The following is a 21,740-nucleotide window of genomic DNA, read 5'->3' on the forward strand; positions in this document are numbered from 1 at the left end:
TAATTCGGTAGCACCCTGTAAGCATGCACGTTGCTGCACAGAGAGTGAGAAGTGGCAAAAGTAAGAATTCAAAGAGCCACTTCCTGTGAGATGCTGAGCACCTCCTGGTCAGTCATGAGTTCCTTCAACTCCCCGGAGAGTCTAGGATGCTCGGGACTTCGTGTTCTTGACTGCTTCACAGGATTTGGCCAAGAGAGCTTATGATCTGGGGTACTCATGGGTCCAATATAGTTCAAAATTGGTCACCAAAGAAGCTAAGGGGATAGTCACTAAAGCTGGAAGGTTTCTTGGGAGCAGCAAGCTTTTTAGGAGGTAACTTGTCTCATGAGAACTGACCCATGTATAACCCTGGTCAGCTAGGAAAAATGATTTCTGCTGGGTCCTTAGAACAGCACATTCAGGCTCCAATCCAGGAAGGCATTTTATCAATTTCTTAACTTCAATTGCCTGAATTGAAGCCAATGAGACTACGCAGGTGCTTAAATGCTTTGCTGGATTAGGATATTATTTATTATTGGCTTCTAAAAGGTAGAGGAAATCTGTTTCACACAGGCTCTGTGTGGTAGTGAGATGCACTGGATAAATACGTAGTGTGTTACAGTAAATTATAGCAAGCCAATATAATTCTTATGCATTTTTTATATGGAAAAATACAATGCACAGGTAAAGCAGAGTTTTAAAATGCTTTTCTGTGTATTTCCTGGATGTATTTCTCTTCAGGGAGTTGCCTTAATAATATTTAGCATTTTTAAAGTGAATGAAAGCTATTATTTAAATCTAACATGGAAATATTGTCTCTGGTGTATTGGTGGGGCCGCTGAGGTGGATTGACTTGGTCTATATTCCTAAAAATTTCTAGCTTCCAAATCTGTGCTCAACCACTAGACCATGTCTCTCTCTCTTTAAACATCTGTGATAGGAACAATAATCTTCATGGAAGATAACAGGCATGAAACACATGAGGAAGGGGGAGAATGCATGGCTCTTCTCTGCATAAAGTAGGTAAGTGTAAAGCTTCCCAGGTTATCCTTATTGAATGCTCTTTGGTGGGAAAGGGAGTACATTTGAATAGCATTGCCATTGGGGCTGGGCGTGATGTTAGTGCAACAGGGAGGATGGTGGGTTGGCACGCTCATGTACTGCTATTCTTTCTTGAGTTCTTTCTTGGTACTGTCTTGGCATTCTCTGCATTTCAGGGGTTCCTGGGGATAGAGGTGGCCTCAGATGCATTGCCTGCTGCAGGGAAGGCCGAGAATTTGTGAGGCTTGAAGATATCCATCGCCCTCGCAGGCACTGAGCTAGGCCTTGTAGTGCAGTGTGGCTGGGGTGATGGAGAAAATGCCTTTGAGCTAATATTGCTTAGAACCAAGCACTGGTTTTTAACCCTCCTCCTCCTCCCTCGACTTTTTTGCCAGGAGGAAAAGCTAGTCCTGTTATCAATGACAGCCAGGTGAGAGCTTTTCCTCTCCCTCTACACGCTGGCTAGGAATATGCCCAGGGTGGTCCAGTGAGGAATCTTAGGGGCAATCCAATCAAATGTTCACATGGGGCACCCCCAGGTCCAGTCTCTTCCATTTCTGAGCCCATATGGTACATTGTAATCTCTCCTCCTTGAGACACCAGAAGCTGGAAGGCAAGCCCTAGCAGGCATGTGAGACAAGACTAAATCTGGCAAGGAAAAAAAGTCTTGAATGAAATCTGAGCAGAGCAACCTTTCTTCTTATCAAAAGATGAGAACCATAGCAATTTAATTATCTGATGGCTTTGAATCTGAGGTCTCTTATTTGCTTTCAGAAATCACGCAGTGGGGATGAAAAGCGCACACATGCGGGTGGGTATATAAGCAAAACTACATCAAAAAAGAACCTACAAACCCAGTGGACACTGGACAACATATTTGCTTGACTGCAGAGGATCTGTTACCGCTTCTAAAGCCGATGTTCTAACAGTCTTCCCATTTATGTACCCCGGGGCTAAGAAAAGGGCAACTAATTGGCATGCAAGATTTCAGCCCGGGAACTTGAACTTGCCCATTTAAAAATGTGTGCTTGGCCTCCTTTGTGCGCCTGTCATTTAAAGATTTAATTTCAAGTGAACTTTTTGCTCCCATAGCTCATATGTGCTTTTACTTTTGCCTGACCTACAGAGAACATCTCCAATATGCCTGTTCTGCTGGCCCAGAGGAGAATGCTCAGCACAGGTTAGTGGGCCTATCCTAAAAGTGATCATTTAAAAGATTCTTGTGACGGGGTTAAATAAAAGATTGCCGGTCTTTAGATGGGATGTACCAGCAATTACAGCCTTTTCGTATCACAGAAAAACAAACGTGGCCAAATTGGTAATGTTTAGCAGCTGGCTAATGTGCACGTGCAGTCACTTAATACTTAGTCCTGCAAGGGGCTGGACTAGACGGGCTATTGAGGTCCTTCCAATCCTACATTTCTATGATTTCACCCCTTCCCCCCAACTCCAAACATACTTGTATTAACACCGTGTAGCCTGCAAATAGCCAGTCGCTGCTGCATGGTGTTAATATTGTAAGTATAATAAATGCTCACTCGGTCACTGAGTTATTAGACGTCAGGCTACATGGGCCCATTCATGCTTGGATGTAAAATCCATTGCTTTTCACCTACTGACACCAGTGTGGCATGTGGCCTCTGGGTTATGCATGCCAGCTTTGGATGCCTATAGTTGCAGTCACTTATTAATGTGTTGCCAATCAGTCAAATACTCCGCTTCAACTTTTCCCCACGGCACTAAATTGGGGCCCAAGGTGTATCTATAGGTTCGTACTGGCAAGTTCCCAGTGGCTTGGAGGTGTTGAGTCCAGTGTTTTGGTTCAGGCCTGTCTTTGCTGGACTATGGCATCTGCCTTTCCCAATTGGCTCCTGGGGTAAAATGTCCGGAAGTATTTTATTAAATGGCAAAAATGGACCTGAACTGAAACCCCAGATTCAAGCCACCCCAAGCTTTGGGGAAGCTTGAATCTGGATGCACCATTTGTGGTGCAGTGAGTGTGATGCACTTGAGAATGCAGCACATCTATGTAAAGTATACCTATAAAGAATACATGCATTGAAAGCCTGATCCAAAGCCCATTAAAGACAATACAAAGACTCCTTTTGACTTCAGCAGCCTTTGCATCAGGCTCTGACTCTGATTATATGTGCCAAAGGCCCAGCAGGTTAAGTGAAGACCTTTTTCATCTGACATTCCAGCCACATATTGCAGGGAGTTCTACTCTGATGTCCTAGCCACATCTCACAAGACATTTCTTCCTTGACTCCTAGCAAAATCCGGTCCCTTGACGTAAGTATGATACTGCCTAGGAGAACTGCTGTTCCAAAAACTACTGCTCTGTATGGTCTGCTGCTAATGTTTTCATACCTCTGTAGAAGAAATTACATCTTTGGTTTCAGAGTAGCAGCCGTGTTAGTCTGTATTTGCAAAAAGAAAAGGAGTACTTGTGGCACCTTAGAGACTAACAAATTTATTTGAGCATAAGCTTTTGTGAGCTACAGCTCACTTCATCGGATGGTCATATTTTTTTTCAATTTTAATATTTGATATTTCTGAAATGTAAAATAAATAGAATTTTAATTGGCAGGGTACACATAGAAACTTTAATGCCAAAAAACCTTTAACAGCTTCAACTCCCCTATTCACTTTTCCCTGCAGAAATTTTCTGTCAATATTTTAATTTCAGCATGTGGAAATGTAGACTGAATAGGATGGAGAACTGAGGTCTAAACAGATGGTTGTTAGCTAGCTGATAAGTGCATACTGCAGCCAAATAACAGTGTAGAAAATATACAGGCAACTTGGGGGCAGTGCTATTTCATCTTCCTGTCTGTACTCGAGGAATTTTGACTCGACTTGGTGAATATTTTAGAATCTTCATAGAATGGTTTTGTTTCCAGAATAATAAATATATCAGGCTTAATTAATTATGCTTTATTTCAAAATCATGTAATTTTCAGAAACACCATAGGGGATAGATGCATATATACCTCCTCAAATTATTGTCAGTATTCTTTTAATTTTCTTCAAGTGATGCTGTCAGTTTAGTTTACCTCCCAAACATAGCTGAGATTAGAAATTATGGTTTTATATGGATAGGATAGTTTTGAAATGTATGTTAATCCAGGAAGATATACCCCTGTGCTAATGAAAACTGGAAAGTGAAAGTGACTAGAAGAAAAATGTGACTGCATGACCTTCCCTTGTCCAAGTAGAGTGTGATGTAACGGTAAAACCAGCTGCATTCATGGGGAAGAGTAAATCAGATCTTTAAAACAATTTTGGTTCTCATAATCTTCAGGAATTTAATTTGCAGAAATGAAAGCATCAGCATATGCCATCGATATGTTGCATTGTACTTTGTGGTCACAGGCTACCATTTCCTTCCATTATTAACATTATTAAACTTAGCACAATTTATTTTTGTTCTTTCTTGGCTAATTCTTCTTCGTCAGAACCACCCTGAGTTTGGACTTCTCTTTAGGCATTAAGTAGATCCTTTTGAACCAAGACCTACTCACTTCACAAACCTGAATGCGTTAACTGCTAAGCATCACAACACGGCTATGAGTTGGGCAAGTGTCAATATACCCATTACAAAGAGGGGTGAATGGTGTACAGGCTAAGTGGTCTGCACAAAGCCACACTGACACAGTGTGGCAAAGGCAGTCCTAAAACTCAGGTGTCCTGACTCCCAGTTCAGTCCCAGACCTGTGACAGTCTTGTGTGTTAACCCACTCTAACACCAAGATATTTATTCAACCAGAATTCCTTACAAATGAAGGTTCATGAAGAGGGCAGTCAGCTGAGTCTGGGTATAAAATGCTCTCCTCTCAACGGTACATTTCTCCAATGTCCTGCTAGGTATGCTTGTGAGGTGCTCCTTTGGTGCTCCTGTGACCTGAACTTCACAGTTTTGTCAATCCCAAATTTCCAAAACCATGACTCGGGGCCTCTAAAAATCACGAGACTAGCTTAAAATGATACTGATTGCTTTTAAGATCTACTAATGAGAAGCACTATGTAAGAGCTAGGTATTATTATTATTATTTTATTATATCGCTTAAAGTTATTCATTTTGGTGGGTCTTTCTGCAGACCAGACACATCTTAAACAGCAATATTGTGCTTTGAAACTAAAGACAAGGGCTAAGACAAATAGTAACGTTGTTTAAACCTGTTATTGCTCCACCTTTTGCTGGTGTGGCAGCAGGAACCAATTTCTTCCATGTTCACAGATCTCTCCTGCAAGTGCACTGATGCGTTACTGCTCTTACTGGACCTCATGGGAATTTGTCATTGATGCCAGTGGAAGCGGAATTATGTCCACTATCAATATCCACTATTGTTTTGTTGAGTCCCCTGCTACTATTTTGCAGCATTATTTAGTCAGCCAGGCCCCCGTAGTGGGAAGTGGCCTGGACCAACAGTTCTGACCTCATAAAACTGGATTGAAAATGCAGGCATGATTAACTCACCATAGATTTATGTGAAATTAGTATGTGTTTCAACAGTGGGGTTATAAATGCCATGTGCCCTCATCTAGCCAGTGGGGCTTTACGTAATTTCAGAAAAGCCCTCACAATGGCTGCTTTAAAATGACAAAGGAGGGAAGGAAAAGCCTAACATGGCAGGTGCTGTATTAGTTGCATCCAAAACACTGTCACCTACAGCGAAGCATTGTGGTGAGGGAAAATGTTTATAAGGACCAAACCACAAGGTTGGGGGAGGAGTATGAGTCGGAGTCACAACATTCCAGTCTGTAGATCTCACTTGAGGAGAATTTGAAGGGTTTAATGGAAAAGAGAACCTTTTGCCGAATACTCCAACTACTCCAAAAAACAGCTTTGAGTTCAGAGGTAGCTCTGAACAAAACTCCCGTATCTGAACTCATTGGGAATTCAGCTCCACTCTGAGTCCATAAGTTGCAGTCTGGGTCCATCTCTGCTTTTGAGGGATATGAAGTTCGTACTTTGAATTACATACTTTTTTCACACCTCTAATTTGTTTGCTTGGTGGTGGAAATACTCTTTAGTCACGAGACTTTGGTTTTCTCCTGGTATTCTAGCCCAGTGGCGATCTCACAGAAGAGCCTGTTCTCATGAGAGGTCCATTATTGATACTTTTTATTATACCAGTGCCTCAGGCGCCAACCATGACTAGGGTCCCAACAGTGCTAAATATTGTGCAAATAGGTAGTAAGAGATAGTCTTGCCCCGAAGACTTGACAGTCTAAATAGATAAGACAGCCAAGAGTGGGAGACAGGGAGTAAAAATTTATAGATGGGGAAACTGAGGTGCAGATTAAGGGACTTGTCTAAGATCACAGTGGAGGCCAGATGTCCTGATCCCAGATGTCCTAACTCCCAGCCCAGTGCCATCACCACAAGACCATCCTTCCTCTTTAACTTGCAGGCAAGTTATTCAACCATAGGTCTACCTCGGTATGGATGGTAAGCTGAACTTGGGTCTGTTGCAGTTTGTCCCTCAATAAATGTTCTAGAATCAGTAATTCCGTAACCTTTAAGACACCTTTTCATATAGTTCAGTTAATAACTAGCTATTTGAACAATAAAATAATCCGGCCATGCCAGCAGAAACCTAAGCATGTTTGATAAAATATTTGCTGCTTAATATAGCATTTGGATTTGAGTACAGGCCTGGTGTTCTGGGTTAGGCTGCTCACTCTTTCCCAGGTGCCTATATGGTTTACATACCATGAGAGGATAGGTGTACTGTTTCTTTAAATCTGTAGCAGGAAGCCAGGCAGGTGAGGGGCTGGAGTTCTGCAGGGAAGTGGGGGGAGAGAGACCCAGTGGCTTTAGGGATAATACAGTTTTCTTTAGTTATGTAAAGTTCCCTGTTCAGAGTTAGAAGAAAGCGACTTTGTAATTCTACGACAGGCTTCCTTGCTGCAGAACTGTTGTACCTTGGTATGTTGAGGTGATGGTCCAGCATAGTAGGTGACACCTCAGCAGTGGTTTATACTGCTACTGTGAATCATATCCGGTCCGTAAACCTGCTAAGCATTTGAGTGTTGAGGCCATATTGGAGGGTCTGAGGGACATACTGGTGATGCATACAAGTGCGTGGTAGTGGGAGATCTGAGATGGAGAAGCAGGTGGATATCCAATCTAAATACAAAGTGCTGTTATGGTTTCATCATTGTTTCTTTAGCATGGCAGCTTTAATGGCTTCTGGTTTTTTTTTTCTACCAACAATTCCTATCCCAGGGTCCATGTCAACCATCAAGACTCGCAACTGAGGAAGGATCTATTTTTACCTTCCCATTTACACCATATACACTGCTCCAAGCTTATTCATGACAATAGAATAAATAAATAAATAAATACAATTTCTCTTTCACTCATGAGCACATGATAGATGGACAAGTTCTGACTGACAGTCCTGGAAACCAGTGTGACTTTTTTATTGTCTATCCCCTGAATCAGCTTTATTGCAATATATGGGCCCTCTGGTCTATGGGGAAAGTTACAGTGAGGTTTGTTCACAGCACGTTCAGCCATTGGAATAGTCAGGATTCCACAGAGATTTGCTACTTGTGTATAACGCTGCCATCTGAAACCCACTCCAACAAAACCTTAATACATGTATCTCACTTGGTGGTGAGAGATTAAACAGGACAGTGAATCTAAGCACATGGTGTATGTATATATATAGTGGGTGTACATTGCATGTGATGTGTAAATATGTATATAGGTATGCTATATGCAATATAAACGAGTGTCATCTGAAGTTGGAAGTGGCAATTTACAATGCTTTAAAACAATTTAGAACTTTAATTCTGTTAACCAGAAATGAAATCTCATTATTATTGATCTGCTTTTTCATAGCACCCTAAGATTTGCTAAATAGCTCAACAATTTTTTTGTAATTGTTGTGTATGCATGTCAGTGTACATACGCACAATCTGTTTTTATATAAAATCTATATAAACCAGAGATAGTAAGTACAAGTTTCCTGCACTATAAAATGTGTATGTATGTGTATATACTATGTATACATACAATTTATAAGGCCCTGATATTGCAGAACTTACCCACATGCTTCATTTTCAGAATGTAACTAGTCCCATTGACTTCAATGGGACTACTCACATAAGTAAAGTTAAGCATGTGCATAAGTGTTTGCAGGTCTAGGCCCAAATTGATTTTTATTTTCATGTATTGCTGTATTATATTGATATATCTGCATGTTTGTGTCTGTGGTTTGTGTGTATCTCCACACATGCAGACACAATAATTTCCCCTCTTCAGTGACTACATAGCCAACTTCTTTGATTTGTGGGTGGGGGTGGAAGAGGAGTGGTCAGTAAAATCCAGACTATTACTGAAAATAATCAGGAACAGTTGGCAACCCTGTTCCTGCATATTCGCCAAGTGCTTGGTGATTCAGCCCTTCTCCATTTTCAGGCCAATGCGGCCGTCACTCTGAATTATTTTCAATGAGCACTTCTATATCTCATGTCAGTTCCCAGTTCGAACCCATCACCGAGTGTCGAGGCTGCGACGTGCTGTACATCTCGATGAGCTTCCCCCCCCTTCCGCTGCTTTGCTATTAACCTTTCCTTTTACCAGAGTTACCCCTTTGTCCTGCTGCAGTTTGCAGTGGCTGATAGAAGCAGCTGCCTGTGGCCAAACGAGCATCACATTTACATTTCCTTTCTTGAACCAAAGAGTGAGCCACAGAATTGCAATAAATGATTTTTCCCCTATCTCTTGCTATCCATCCCCCTTTCCACCTGTCCCTCCTTTAAAGCATTGCCTGGAAATCTATTTCTTATGTAATTTTACTAGATGGATCAACAGGGCTAAGAATGTAACCCTTTGTCATCCATGGAAATCTTTTTATCCCTTAAAAATTATTAGATTTGATGCAATTAGGATCATGAGGCATGTGTAGGGAGTTTAAGGGGGGAAAGCCTAGGACATTCTGCCTTGTCTGCTGCTGTCGACTGACACATTAACAGCCTGTTTATTAACTGCTTTACATCTGGGCTATGAGCAATGCATTCTTATGCATGTTAAGTCCAGCGAGAAGAGAATGCACATTATGGTGTGTGATATGAAACAAGAGGATCACTTTTCTTTGGGGTGCTCCCCCCGCCCCTTTCTATATTGATATCTGTGGCAGGTTTTTAAACCTGAAACAAAACCGAAACTGCTAGGTGGCAAATACATTACATGTAAACTGAGACCTTTTTCAGATGTTTGTTGCAGTTATACCTACCCTGAAGGATGCCGTGCCGATTATAACAGCTCCATTCCCCTGGCCCTCCCCAAAAGCCTGTTGGTGTGCTGAGCTTATGTAAAGGCTGGTATCAGCTTGCATTAGAGGTGTGTGTGTTGGCTTCCTTCTTACCAACTTGAGAGGAATTTACAATCTCTTTTATTAAATGTAGTTGTGTACTTCAGCTGCATGTAGCTAGAACATTTCCCTGCAGTTTCATGGCACAAGCTGTAATCTTTTATTTTCCTCCCTCCCCCTGTCTTTCCCCACCTCCCCCCAATAAAAGGGTTGCACGCTCTGTACGGCAAGGGGCACACAACACCTTCTGATCCCCATTCATGGTGTCCCCTGTGGAACCTTGGTTGGTACAAATCAACATTGAAGTCAATGGAATTACACTGTCTTAACATCCACTGCGGGGCTGGCTCTCTGTGAGCATCAGTGGGTCTTTATTCTCTGGGTGTCTAATCATAGAATATCAGGGTTGGAAGGGACCTCAGGAGGTATCTAGTCCAACCTCCTGCTCAATGCAGGGCCAATCCCCAATTTTTGCCCCAGATCCCTAAATGGCCCCCTCAAGGATTGAACTCACAACCCTGGGTTTAGCAGGCCAATGCTCAAACCACTGAGGTATCCCTCCCCCCTAAATCCCACTAAGGACATCATTATGTCAGAAAAAAAACTAATATGTCTCTGTATTCAGTGAAAATAAACAGAATATGAACTGAACTAAGCAGGTGTACATCTTACAGCCTGTATGTGCCTTCTCTTCAGTTACTACTTCTGTAGGAAATATAGCATTTTCTGGTGCTCTCCTTTGCTACATATGTTCTAGTCGCTACTGCTGTCTGAGAGTTAGCTGGGGTAGGAGGCCGGACTTCAGGACATCTGAATATTATTCCTTACTCATTGAGTATGCTTCCTATTCACACCTACCAAGATCACTCATAGATAGTGCTGGGATGTGAAGATCATGAATGTATATGTCCTTAATTAAGCATATTCCATGCATTTGTCCTTGAATAATTGATCCTTCCAGTTCTGATTATGAGATGGTGAAAAGTTGCTTAGCCTCCCTGTGCCTCAGTTTCCTTATCTGTTAAATGGGGATAATGGTAGTTAGCTACATTCCGCAAAGCCGTTTGAGACACTCTGACAAAAGGCCTGGCACAAGCACAAGCTGGTACAGGTGCCATGTTTCATAACAAAATATTATAAAGTTGCAAATTAATAGATTTCTCACACGTCCTAGAAAGTAGTTGAGACTTATTTAGCCCCATTGGTCTAATTAAATAGTTTGTCCTTGAAGACTGTAATAAAAGCAGGACTTGTGCATGTTAATGTACCTGTAGGCATGACCTGGACGACAAACTGCAGGATTAGGGCCCCAATTCAAGCAAATATTCCTATTTGGGAAGGGCATTTAAGCGCAGGCTTTAGTAATGAAGCCACTTGTTGGGTCAGTTACTCTGGTGTGAGAGGAGAAATTTCACTGACCATAGTGAAGTAACTTCTGGTTTGCCCTGGGATAACTGTTAGGAGAATCAAGCTCTTTAACTTTTTCTTGTCCCTCTCCCCCCTTCCCTCCCGATATTTAATTTCAAAATGGCCCTATGTAGTTTAGTCTTGATCAAACGATTATTCCTATTTGAATTTGTAGGCTGCCGAGAACGCTTTGTTAGTAGTAACATAGCTCAAGGAACATCTCCTATTTATTTACATATTCTGTATTTAACTGCAGCCTGTTTCATGCCTTCAGCTCGTTTTCCTAAAATAACTTCAATAATAATAATAGCTGCATACGCCCCTCCTGGCGCCTGGCGGTTAGCAGAGACCTGCTGGGTAGATGCTGTCTAATGGACAGCTGCTGTGCACCGTTAACTTGTGAGTTGAGGCTGGCAGGGATTGAGGCCAAAACCAACCCTGTTGCTGCTGAAATGTAAAGTTCAAGGGATAGGCGATTTCTCCTGTAAGATTCAGGGAAAGAAAGGGTTGCAGCCCCATCTTTACATGGATATTTCTGCGCGCGTGTGTGTGTGTGTGTTGCCACTTAAGATGGGTAGGGGGAATTGAAATTCTCCTTTCCAAATTGGAGTTTCTGGGCCCTTTAAAAGTCCCTGTTTGTCCTGGGTTTTCTACCCTGCCCATCACTTCTGGATGCTTGCGATGGACGTGTCTCGTTGATTAAGGTACAGTTGTTCTGGTGGCAGAGGAGAGCATAGACAGCTGTTAGTCTCTAAGGTGCCACAAGTACTCCTTTTCTTTTCGCAAATACAGACTAACATGACAGCTGTGAATGGAACTAAACATCACCTTTCCCCCGCCACCCCCCTCCCCCCCACAGAGGAGAGAGAAAACTAGCAAGCTTGGCTCCTTTTCTCCATTAGCTTCTGTCTGTGTGGTACATTTTACCATGTCTGTAGCAGCACGTATTCCAAATATAAGAGCCCTAGGATTTTCCTTTAAATGGGGCCAGGCTTGTGCCATATTAGGTTAAGCCTATAACAGGATCAAGTCGCCCGGTTTTTTAACTGTGAACTGAAGAGATACTTTTCTGGGATTTCCAATGGTAAATCTCTCAAATTCCTTTGAACTGATAGATCAAAAAAAAAGACAAGTATGTGTTAGCACACTACTATCCAGACAGCAAGCTTGCAACTCGACAGTAGCCCTGCTGTGTAGCCCAGCAAAGGCTTTGGATGGTATGGGATCAATAGCAGTATCTAGGAGCTGACATTTGTTGGCCTTGCTTTTGCCAGAGACACACACAGCTCCTTTTTATTAGGAGCTGTGCAGTAGCCCTTTCTGGGCAACTACGATCTGAGGCAACAAATGATAACTTCAGCGGTTAAAGTATATTTGCGTGTTACTGCTACTCACAGAGCGGACTTGGTACCTGGCCACAGCACCCATGGCTATGCCCTGTGCTCCAGATAAATAAGCTGAAGTCCTTCAGGGGCCTTGCACCTGGCTTTCGAAATGAACAGTTCATGCGTCTTTCCCATTCCTCCTTCTGATGAAGTGGGTTCTAGCCCACGAAAGCTTATTCCCAAATAAATTTGTTAGTCTCTAAGATGCCACAAGGACTCCTCGTTGTTTTTGCTGATACATACGGACTAACACGGCTACCCCTCTGAAACCTCCTCCACCTCTGTGACCAACCTTCCCCCTGGAAAGGGTAAAGCCTCAACCTAAAGCCATCTTAGGTTCTAAATGTGTGAATCTTGAGCCTCCCCCACACCTTCCAATTGAAAGAGAATACAAATAATGTTAAATAATATAGCTTATAACCTCAGGGCTGTTTTCAAAGGTGTATAGACCAGTTGTCAACAGGCAGAGAGGTAGGGAAGGGAAGGGAAATTATAGGCTGCACAAAGGAGGAAAGTAAAAGTGAAAGCTCCATAAAAGAAAGTGGAACTATTATGGAGCAAAATGCCAACTCATTACAAAACAGCCAAATAAGAGAGAAATACAGCTTTCCCCGTAATAGCAGTTTACAAGGGAACATTGTATTGCAACATAACGGTGGTGCTATAATTTGCTCTAACAACTCCAATTATGCCTTTTATTGATTTGGCAACACATTTAATAGGAGTAGCCACACCTCTTGTGTTACAAATCATTAAAGGTGTTGAACAGTGTAATTTTAAAATTGTCCTTCTCCTACAGATGTCAGTGTGACAGCATAATTTCCCCTGATTTCTGCTATGTAAACAGTGCGTTACAGTAATTTCCCCCTTACAAAGCAGAAATGTTGTCAGCCTGGGTTTTTTTGTGCAGAAACATCCATTTAATATTTTCCCCCAGTCTGTTCTCCTAATTGCTCTTTTTTCTTTTTTTCCTTTTTCTTTTTATCTGTGGAAAATAAACGTGTTTTTTTGTTATCTTCTAGAGCAACCTTAATTGCTACTTAAATCTTCAATATGCACTTAACGTGGGAGGTAAAACCCTGTTGGTGTAATTCTGCTCCTCTTCACGAGAGTAGCATTTCAGGGTTGGTAAAAGCCGTGTACCTCCTGATAGCAATTTCTAATGGTGCTTTTTGTCCAGGAGTGATCCTGGTTCCAGTCCCCACTTCTTTGTAAAGCCCAGAAGCTTGGAGAAGAGAGAGAAGTTGCGTAGGTGCCAGGGTGAAATCGCATTCATGCAGGGGATTGGGCAGAGGCCTATTTCCTCCTCAGTAAAGATCTTTAGTAGCGCACAAGCCTTTTGCTAGTTTCTCTGCACAGCAATGAGCTTCACCGTGACGTGTTCTTTTCTGCAGCTGCAGCACAAGCTCCTCTTTAAGAAGAAGAGGGTAAAGATTGTACAGGAATGGGGTTTGACATCCAGCTCACCTGAAAGCCGATGATAGGCTCTTTTAAGATGAGCACGGGTGTGCTCCGAGGTTGGAATTAACCCTGCACAAGGCCTGTTTTGAGGGCCTAGCTAAGTGGCACATAGACCTTTGTGCTAACTTTCTGCACAGAAGGTGAATTTTGCCCGGAATGAAGAGGCCAGAGCTCTTGCAGCTCCAGGGAGCACTTCGGGATAGCACCGGCGTGTGACCTGCCTGTGTGAGGGACAAGACAAAGAACACGCACTCCCCGCCCAAGCTCATGTCGGTGGTGACGTGTGTAAACGAACTTGACAAGCTCTTTGAAAAACAAATAGAGGCCACCAACCAAGCTTTTGGCACACCAACATGCCACATCGCCCTGTTTGCCTGCTCTCCATCCCCCAGGTAGCAGCAGGAGCGGTGCCTGTCTGCATTTGTCTGGCTCTGGCAAACTGTCTCATTAACAGCTGTGTGTGTCTGTATGTGTGTTTGTGCAGGGAACCCCTCCAACATAGGTGACATTTTTCACGCTGGAGTGAGTAAACTGCAATATGTGTCAGGCAGCCAGGGCTTACCCCTGTCCTATCCCCATCTGCCTGCCCCAGAACAAAGCAGTGCAAACAGGCCCTGCTGGCCTGACACCAAACATGCAACCAAAGGAGGGCTGACAGCCAGGTTTGCTTAGACGTTGTTTGCAACTTTTCACATGTGCATAAGACGTGAGGTGCTGGACTGATCTACGGGGAGCGGGGAAGCTTTCTCTCAGCCTTACTCCTCAGACAGTATAACGTAATAAAACACCCTTACAACAGGGGGAAATGATAGATTAAATAGCCCACATCTGATCGTCTTCAGGGCATACTGAAGCAGGAGTAATTCACATCAATGCAACTAATTTTTGTTTAGTGCAGGGTACACGCACTGCGGGTTTACACTAGACACCTGGGAGTTTGCACCAGCGCGCACACAAGCCAGTGTAGATATACCTTTGGATTCTTCAACATTAAAGTCAACTGGCTGTGCGCTGATCGGCGGATGTGCAAAGCACTTTGCTTCCAAGGGCCTGAGAACATTTAAACATCTGGAAAACGCACAAGCCAGCTGGATTTCCCCAAGCACCAGTCATTGCCAAGTAATCTACAGGTGCCTGGATAAAAGCAACTTATGTGGCATTTGCCAGACAAAACATTATATGAGTATCATCCAAGCCCAGCTCCAATCACGCATGTGCACTTAGAATGGGCTCGGATGGCACTGAACATCAACAGAAGAGGTGGTTTGGCCTTGTACCCCTGGTTTCAAGTGCAGGCGCTGAATCTGCCTTCTGAGATGGAGAAAGGAGGGAGGCAAAAAGAATGAGGTGAGGAACTCCACTGCAATGAAGTTCAACCAATTGTGCCCAAAGAGCATTGATTGTTCCAAGCACGGCTGCAGCAGACCGAGCCCAGTGATCTCCTGGGTGGTAGGATGCACAAGATGCTAGCCCTTGAGGTACGAAGGAGGGTTGTTGGCCTTCAATGATTAGCCTCTTACGAATGCACTGAAGTTACACTGTGAACTAAAGGGTGCATTTCTCAATGAATTCATCACTGCACTGACTAAGGAAGACCTAGCTCTACAGCCATATTGGGGGCAGTCACATAAACTGCTATTTAAATATATATGTACATGTAGTTCATACAATGCTTGTTTCCACCACCAGTATGTTTCCTGGTCCCTATCTAGAACGGTGTAACTCAGGCTAACCCCCCTCTACTAGCTAGACCATATGTAGAGGTTTGAACCTTCTTCTGCTTCTGACATAATGGAGCTGCTGCTTCATGGGTCATGCTTTTACATCCAGAGATCCTGGGGTCAGTCCTCACAGGCGAGCTGACCAAGGGTGTCATTATGGCTGGAACCTCCAGCAGCTCAAAATGTGTTAGGGAATTCAGGCTTTGAGAACCACGAAGCAATTAAGCTTCATAACACTCCTGTGGACCCGTTCTTACTGAGGGGGCAAAATGAGGGACAGAGCTTGAGAAATCTGTCCAGCAAGACTATGGCAAAGCCAAAAATCATCCCCTGTAGTAGCCTTCTGCCTTTTAGGATATTGAAGCTGAGCTAATGTAGTGGATATGTACAGACTTCTTTCAGCTTGGGCTTTAACCCTTTCCGTAAATGGCATCTAAACCCCCGCAGCCGGCCCAGCAGTGCTATCGATGCGGTTGTCTCGTTGAAGGCTGGTTGCTGGACGAAAGCTGGCACAAGAAAGGGAGAATTTGCTCTGTGTGGCTGGCTGAGAAGCCCCATCCATAGTACAAGTGAGCACAGAACATTCTACACTGGGACTCCTAGGGCTTAGATGGGGTTTTAAAGGGGTCATTAAGCTTTTCTGGGAAAGAAATTTGTTTGGCTACACCTAATTATTGACATGCATTTTTCAGTAGCATTATCCCTCTGAATGGCTACTGAACACCCTCTGCAAAGGGAGAGGAGAAAGTCACCTCCCCTGGAGGATTTTACAGAGAGAGGAGGGAAGGGGGAGTGGGAGCAGCTCCTGTTGGTATTCTGGTGTGATGGATCTGAACTGATCTTCCCAATCAACTCCGACTTAATACAAAAGCCTGCTCAAATATACAAATCATAAGCAAAGATTTCGGTGGGGTTTAGGCAGCTTGGAATGCCCCTGTCCTCTCTGGATGGAAATTGTGAATTATTTTTATCTGGCTGGTTTATGCATCCGTCCATGATTAAAGTCATTGGAAGTGCCAGGCACCCCGTCGATAGCCAGGTTTTCTTCGTAGGTGCCAGTCATACACAAGCTGAAAATGAATCCGAGCATCCAGGCGACTGTCGTGGTGGAAGCGGGGAGGTGGACGAGCAACCTGTTTTCAGTCTGCGTTTTCGTTTATGCCATCTTTTCCCTGACCGTTCATGTGGGGGCATATCCGAGCGTATTGTCAATGATTCTCTGGGCCTTTTAAACTGCCCTGAAAGAGTGGCAGCAGTCCCTAGAATGTCTGTCTGCAGCCGGCTGGGTTGTTGAGGGGGGAAATGTAGTGTCAGGAGAGCTGAAGGGGCTATTTAATGGAGGATGTTTAAAAAGGAGAGAATTTGGGAGAAACAAAAATCCTTATTAATATATGTTCCAAGTAGAGCTGCTTTTCGGCTTTCCCTGGTAGAGAGGGGAAGACTCCATGAAGTCCACTTGGGACCTAGCCATTCCTAATTTAGCTAGGAAGTGCTAGATACCATGGTACTGGGGGCTAAAACTCCGAGAGAGAAGTTACCAGATATTCCTGCAATGGATTTGGGGAAAATCTGAGAGAAAAATATTGCCATTGCAAACTGATGTGAGCGGAGTGACAGCAGGAATGGATTTGACCCCATCCAAATCCCCAAGGAAGCTGAGAAGGAAAAATCAGGGCTGCCTTTTATAAGTGCTGGTGACTGAGTCTTGGCACAGAAGGGGGAGAGGCACTTGCTACCCTTGATGTTTGCCTGACACCTGTCTCCTCCCATTTTGCATAGCACAGCTGTGGCTGAAGGTCTCATAGACTGGTACGCAAGAGCTGATAGGCAAAGATAAGATGCAGGCTTTCAGTGGTGGTTTTGTTTTGCAAGTACAGTACACGAGCCCTGGCCATTGAGTCCTGTATGTTTTACCATAATGCCTCTTTGCTGTAGCTCTGAATTAATCCTTGTTTCTGTAGCACTTTTTCTAGTAAGACAGCTTTGTCCACATCTAGGACCCCAGGGAGTTTCCTCCAAATTTACTAACTCAATAAAAGCAGTCACCATTTTGTTTCACCAGAGAAGTTCTATGGATAGGTTTTTGACTCGTTTTTCTTGCATCTTCCATAATTCCTTTAGTGATGTTGTTTCTGGTCTCTGCTTTGGATGAGTGGGCGAGCACCTGTAATGCAAAACCCCGCGCGTGGGCATTTAAAATTCAGTCGGTCAGTTACTGCATGAAACTGGCTTACTGCGAATACTCCTGCTGGTAAAACTCCATCCCAACAGCACTTGTGGAGATTGCACAAAGGGGATTTGATTTAAAAATTGGAGCAAATAGTCACTAAAACCTTTTTTGCAGCAGTCGTCCAGCTCTTCTATAAGTTGAAGTGCCTTTGTGCTGCTGTAGCCGTTCGACTCCCATTCTGTTTCATACATATTACATCAAGCACTTGCATCTGTAATGCATATGATGATGAGGTGACACTCGGAGTGAGGCTGGAGTGACTGCAGGCTGCTCAGCGGAGATGTACCCAAGCTCTTGCAAATCTACACACTCAAGCCATGTGATACATTAACACTTCCAGTCATAAACTGGAAGCTTTCACCCTAGACTGATGGCTCTCAAGTGAAAACCTCACTCAGTATCTCATGCACTTAAAGGAGAAGGAAGGAACTTTTGGCAGACTGTATATACTAGCAGAACTTGCATGCCGCAAAGGAGCAGAGAACCAGGTTGTCAATTTTTAATTAATAAACCCTTTTAGACTTAATTTCCACAGTGCACTGGGAGCTTTGCCATCGACTTCAGTGAGTACAGTATGAAGGCCAAACTGTTCATGGCACTCAACAGCCACAGGTCCCTGCCCCATGTAGCTTATAATTATACATCCTGACTGGAGGGTATGGGATGAAAACCTATTGGGTGCCAGCTTGCAGAAAGCTGTGGAGTTCAGAATCATGGTGCTTTTACATCGAGGTCTGTCTAGGTTTTTATAAGGTCACCAATCACCATGGCTTCTGAGACCCCTTTGCTTCCTTTGGCTCCCTGGAGAGACATTCAAGTTTTGGGGGGCTAAACCCTTGGGGTGGAGGTGGGGAAATGACAAACTCTAACCCTATGCTCTCTCTGAGGATGGTCTGGTGGGAACTCCCAGAAGAACTCTGTGGAATTTCCCATTTCTATATGGATTTTTCCTCTTGTGGTGAGGGGGAGTCATTTGGGCCTTATGCACCCAGGGAGAATAATGCTGTAGGAATCCATGGGTGAAGTTCTGTGGCCTATGCAGTACAGGAGATCTGACTTGATGAGCACAATGGCCCCTTCTGGCCTTAAAAATACAGTATAGGAGAATGTGACCAACCAAGGACCTTTTGGGTGCGAATGAGAGAGATGTGCAATGTAAAGGCTAAAAAGGGACAATATGTTTCATGGATGTTTGACTGCCACTTTTCAACTGGCTCTACTGCCAAACCTTCCCAATTAGTGCTTTTCCTTTAAAGAAATGTCTGTAGCTGCCCCAGGGCTGTTATGGAATCGTGAATGGGTGAGGTGAGGGGGGTCATGTGACATGAGAGTGGGTGGAGCTACAAGACAGGATCTCTACAAAGGTGTGGTCCAACATGAGCAAACTTTCAGGAACCCTGAGTTTAGTGGGAAGTCTTCTGTTTCATTTGTGCCCCAGCACTAACTAGCTGTAATGTCAATAGACGGACTGGGTAGGTTGGCGAGTGTGATTTCAGGGCTGTGATTGCTAGTCGAATGATATTTAAGGTGATAAGTGTAGTGTGGGATGATACCCATTTGTAGTCATTTGGTTCCATTTGGATTGGAGATCAGCAGCTCTACAGTGAATGTGTAAATTATAATGGCACTAAAACTCAGCTCCCCAAATTTATTTGCACTTGTCCGCTGGCAGTTTCATTTACAGCGAAGAAACTTTCACCGTGGATCAGATCTTTTTAATATTTCCTCATAACTTCTCAGTGACAATCAGCTTTTCCATTAGGAGAGATCAGGCAGATAAGTAATACTGAGAGATCTGCATGAATACCAAGTCATTCATTAGGAGCCATGCCACTGCGATGAATGCTGAATGAATTGACAGTGAGGGGACACTGGAAATTAAAGGTTATTCTAAGTTCATTAATTTCTATAGTCCCTTCTATAACAAAGCCTTTCGTGAGATCAGCATTTGACCCTTAAACTGGGTCTCCTTGTCCCCTAATTTAAAACATATTAACATTGTTTAACTATTTCCCCTCCTTTAAAAAAACAAAAGGGTGTGAATGTAGTACTCATGACCCTGGATAGCTGGAGAGTCCTAGCTGACAACAGGAATGGATTTGACCCCATCCAAATCCCCAAGGAAGCTGCATGATTGTGAACAGGTGCCAGGCTGGCTTTCCTTCATGCATCTCTGCCAAGGTACTCCTGTCGTGATTTGCAATACCTCTTGCTGTTCTAATCCCAGGTTCCTTTCTCGCAGAGACTGATTAGAGTGAAAAGCTGGGGGGAGAAGGGGTGTGTTTTGTTCCTAGGTTATGGACAAGAAGCCTTTAAGTACCAGAGCAAGACCTGAACATTCATTTCACTCGTGTCTCAGAATGTCTAAGTAAGTCTGTGATCATTCATTAAATCATTATACCAAGTGGCCCTTGTGTTGCTATCAAAGTGACCAGCTGGGAGCCATTGCTGCTGGTTGCAAATTAGAGCAACCCTGAGGTTGCACTAACTTGTGCTGGATTGCCGCAGGATCAAGAGGAGAGTGTAAGCATTGCACACAGCCCCACTTGCTTCCCATGCCAATTTGGGGTCTAGGCTGAGGACAGCTTGGCTGGGGCTGTGGATCAGACTCCCGAAGTACAATGTAGAACTTGAGTTTTTCATTTAAATCAGGGATTCATATTATAGAAATAATACTCAACTTCATTCTTAACTATGGGATCATGACCAGTTACACATAATAGCATAACTCCCTCAGCTGAGAGTTAGTTCTAATTTTATTTCTCTGTGCCTTGGTTTACCTACCTACAAAATTGGAACAATCTCCTCCTGATGGGTGGTATGAATTTGTGGGGGCAGAACTCACCCCTTGTTAAATTGTCCTGGGGGAAATGTGATACTAAATTCACATAAAAGGTGAGTGCCTCTTCCTTACCTATAAAGTTAGGAAAAGCAGGTCCTGTTTCCAGTGTTTTATTTTTGGTTCTAGCCACCACTGTGCAAATGTATACCCCAGTGTATGGTATACACTTAATCCAGTTTAGATTTGGTCTCAAGAGTTTAGGCTGTGATTGAGGAAAACATTTAAACACATCTTAAGTCTATCCCTATTCAGGAGGGCACTGTGTGTGCTTAAGTCCACTTACTTCACTGAGAAACAAACATGTGCTTAAATTTAAGCACATTCTTCAGTGCAGTCCTGAAAAGGGATGGATTCCTGAGTTGGGACCCTATCCTTCAGCACTGCTGATCTGGAAAACATCTACTGTACAATGTGGCATTTAAAGTCTGGGTGACCCTAAAGGGGACAACCCCTCAGCAAAACCAAAACACCACGCTCTCTACCGTTTATCAAATAAATGCGGTCTGGGGTAAAAGAATGACGGAAGGAGATCTATAAGAACTCAAGGACCTCAGTGGTGTTTGTAAAATACCTAATACTTTTTCATTTTGCATGCTGGACCAGACTTCAACACTCAATTGAAATCCATTGTGGTCAAAAGATACATGAATAAAACCTTTAAACATTGCATAGTATATGGGCAAGATTTTCAGGGAAGCAGAAAGCCTACAGCTTCCATTGGAGTTGTGGGTGCTCAGGTCTAAAAATCGAATCCTCTATTCTTGTGTATAAACTTGGACACAGTTATTATGATCTGTGTTTTAGGCATATGAAAGCCAGGGCTTCTCCCACTAAATCCTGCCTTTTCCTTCTCCTATATTTGACTTTCCAGTGAGCATAATAATATTTATTAGCATTGATACAACACGTAACATCCTCTCAAACCATAGTGAGGCCTTGCAGTTCCTGTGTGATGGGCAGGGCCTGTATTTTATTTCCATTTTGCAGATGGGGAAACTGAGGCACAGAGTGGCTAGCGCCCATATTTTCCAAAGCATCCACTTGGTTTAGGTAGCCTAATTTTGGGGGGCCAAACTGAGACAGTGAGGACCCGAATTGAGTCAGTTGAAGTTGTGGGTTGGCATTTCTGCAAATCAGACCCCGCTGTCTCAAGCTGGGAATCCCAAATTTTAAATCTAATTGACTTTGCTGAAGAGCCACAGTAGGAGTTGGTGGCACAGCCAGGGTTAGAACTCAGGAGTTCCTGGCTCTAGTCCAGTGATCAGTCCAGGAGATGTTCATTATGATGAATTACTGGATAGCACTGGAAAGTGATCTCGCAGCAGCTTCAGTGTTTTATAAACG

General features: G+C 43.4%; 1 long non-coding RNA gene across 1 annotated transcript in view; it reads left to right on the plus strand.

Annotated features, from left to right (window-relative positions):
- Positions 1-918: 918 nt before the first annotated feature.
- LOC125623946 (uncharacterized) overlaps positions 919-21,740 on the plus strand; it is a 118,881-nt gene continuing 98,059 nt past the window's right edge. Inside the window, exons 1-2 of the long non-coding RNA XR_012665367.1 lie at positions 919-1,002; positions 2,147-2,200. This is a non-coding gene — a long non-coding RNA (uncharacterized LOC125623946). The remainder of the gene's footprint in view (positions 1,003-2,146; positions 2,201-21,740) is intronic.

This window comes from Caretta caretta, chromosome 17 (assembly GCF_965140235.1).
Source record: "Caretta caretta isolate rCarCar2 chromosome 17, rCarCar1.hap1, whole genome shotgun sequence".
NCBI classification, from domain to species: domain Eukaryota; kingdom Metazoa; phylum Chordata; order Testudines; family Cheloniidae; genus Caretta; species Caretta caretta.